Here is a 3,040-nt window from a genome sequence, read left to right as displayed (position 1 = left end):
ATGTTTGGCTTCTTTTGCTCCAGTTTATGCTTGTGAATTTCATTCTCATCTGCAGCAGTATTTTGTTTGTTCTCTCATTACTGTATAATGTTCCATTGCATAAATTTACCACTATTAATTTATTTTTTCTATTATAGATAGGGGTTTGGGCTATATTTTTTGATGTGTCTTTTGGGTGAACATAAATACATAATTTTATTTGGCATATACCTTGAAGTGAATTTACTGGTGTATTAGTCCATTTGCACACTGCTATAAAGAACTGCCTGAGGCTGGGTAATTTATAAAGGGAAGAGGTTTAATTGACTCAGTTCAGCATGGCAGCAAAGGCCTCAGGAAACTTACAATCATGGTGGAAGGTGAAGGGGAGCAAGGCACCGTCTTCATAAGGCAGCAGGAAGGAGAAGTGCTGAGAGAAGGGGGAAGAGCCCCTTACATAATCATTAGATCTTGTGAGAACTGACTATCATGCGAACAGCATGGGGGAAACTGCCCTTATGATTCAATTACCTCCACCTGCTCCATCTGGTCTCTCCCTTGACATGTGGGGATTATGGGGATTACAATTCAAGATGAGATTTGGGTGGGGACACAAAGCTTAACCATATCAACTGGATTGTTGCCATTTGTCTGGTTAGCTTTATTAGATACTACCAAACTATTTTCCAAAGTGGTTGCACCAATTTTTACCCTTGCTGGTAGTGTATAAAATGTCTAATGGCTTCACATTCCCACCAACTTTAGTATTGTCAGTTGATTTCTTTGTTTTGATTTGGTTTGGTTTGGTTTGTTCAGTTAAGCAATTCTGGTGGGTGTGTATTTAAGTTATTGTGATTTTAATTGATGTCTAATAGAATTGAGCACCTTTTCATATATTATTGGTCTTTTTTTCCTCTTTTAAGAAATATCACTCAGATTGCATTCTCTTCCCCTCACTCTCCCAAAGGAAGAGAAAAATGATCGGCAATGGCAAATGGCAGTTGCAGCAAACCATTGCCAAGAGCTAGCTTCATGCTCAGGAAAGAATGCTGCTGTCTGTCCTCATGGTTTTCTGGTTCTTTAGGCATTCAGAAAAACTTCTCCCATAACGATCCCTGAAAGAATAGTCTTTAGATATCCACTATTGGAATTCTTCTGCATTTATTCTATTAATACGTAGTAATTACTTATATATACAGGTCATGAGTCCTATATTGACTATATTTATTACAAATATCTTCTTCTAACAGGTAGTTTGCCTCTTGGCTCATAATGGTGCTTAATTTTTGTTATTATTATTGTAGTAGGAACACTTGATATGCATAATACTGTTAACTATAGGCACAATGTTGTACAGAAGATCTATATAACTTATTCATATTTTATAACTAAAAGTTCATACCAATTGAATGCCCTATATGCCCCTCCACCCATTCTCTAACAATCACCATTCTGCTCTAAGTTTCTGTGAGTTTCACTATTTTAGATATTTGATATAAAAGGAATCATGCAGTGTTTGTTCTTCTGTTGAGACAGGCAGGCAGGCTGGTTTCCTAATTTAATGTAGGTTAGAGAAAAAGAACAAAGCCCTGTACTCAAGCTGTAGCTTACCTAACTTCAAGCCAATCAGCAGCAAAAGAACCAAGGCACTATTTACCACGAGTTCCTGTCATGGGCACAGGATTTGCCTGGCTAAATTCCCCAGGGCCTTTCCTGCTCAGTTAGACTTAAACTTCACCTTACAGTGACCTCATTTCAATGCTAAAAATTATGCCCAGGGGTGGAGGTTTAAAATGATAATGTAATGTGCTAGGTATGAAGAAGCATGTAAAGCCACTGTTCAAGTGCTAGAGAAACCCCTCCCGGACATAACTGATGAAACTCTTTCCCATACTTCTCTTGAGGAGCAGCCCACCCTTTTCCTTTGGTGGTACTGACTCCCTTGTGCACAAGCTTAATACACTTTCACTTTCTGTCTGCTGCTATGTCTGGTAATCTCCCTTGATTTCTATCTGGGAGATTTCAAGAACCCAGAGCATGGTGCTGGTAATACTGTGACTGGCTAATTTTGCTTAGCATAATGTCCTTAAGGTTCATTCATGTTGTCACATATGGTAGAATTTCCTTTTTTAAAGGCTGAACAATATTCCATTTTATATATATATATATATATATATATATATATATATATGTATCAGAATGGTTAAATAAAATGTGATATATATATATATATATATATATACATATTTAAAGAAACCATTCATCCATTGATGGACATTTCCATTTGTCATCTACTAAATATATTCAGAAATTTTGATTGAGATCAGAATGTGTGTATAGACAAATATGGGGCAGGTTTACCATCTTTACAATATTGATTTTCTAATAAACAAATATGGTATGTCTCTCAAGTTAATTACATGTTCTTTGATATCTGTCAAGAATGCTTTGTATTTTTTGTGTGCAGTTGTTTTGTGCATCTCTTGTTAAATTGATTGCTAGTTTTTTGTTTTTCAAAGTCACTATAAATGGTATTTTAATTTTACTTTCCAATTTTTGTTGATATATTGAATTACAATTAATCTTGTATATTGGTATTATATTCAGTAACCTTGCTAAACTCAGTTAACTAATTATATTAGTTTAGCTAAGTTTTTTTTATTTATAACTAATCAAGTTGTCCACAATTAATGATACTTTTATTTCTTCCATTCTAACTTTTACCCACTTTATTATTTTTTTCTTTATGTACTATCTGGGACTGCAGGACAAAGTTAAATAAAAGTAGTATTAGTGAACATTTATGTTTTATATTAAGTTTTTTAAAAAATATAATCATGAGATAAATCAGTGTAAATTTTTTTTTCTTGTAAAGTCTGTTAGGTTTTTGTAGTAAGGTTATGCTGAACTGATTTCTTAAATGTGGGAGGTTTTCCAACTTTTCTATTCTTAGGATTTTTTTAAAATGTATATCATGGGAAATTATTTTGTAGAATATTCTCAGAATACAAAAGTAAGATTGTCATTGTTTGTTTCTCAAGTGTTTGAAGAATTCACAATT

The 3,040-nt window shown here is 33.9% G+C and overlaps 1 pseudogene; it reads right to left on the bottom strand.

Moving 5' to 3' along the window:
* Positions 1–906: 906 nt before the first annotated feature.
* LOC134734941 (uncharacterized) lies at positions 907–1,110 on the bottom strand (annotated as a pseudogene).
* Positions 1,111–3,040: the final 1,930 nt, after the last annotated feature.

Source organism: Symphalangus syndactylus, chromosome 12 (genome assembly GCF_028878055.3).
Source record: "Symphalangus syndactylus isolate Jambi chromosome 12, NHGRI_mSymSyn1-v2.1_pri, whole genome shotgun sequence".
Lineage (NCBI taxonomy): Eukaryota > Metazoa > Chordata > Mammalia > Primates > Hylobatidae > Symphalangus > Symphalangus syndactylus.
Note: the sequence above shows the minus strand (reverse complement) of the source record. Positions and strands in the feature narration are given on the sequence as shown.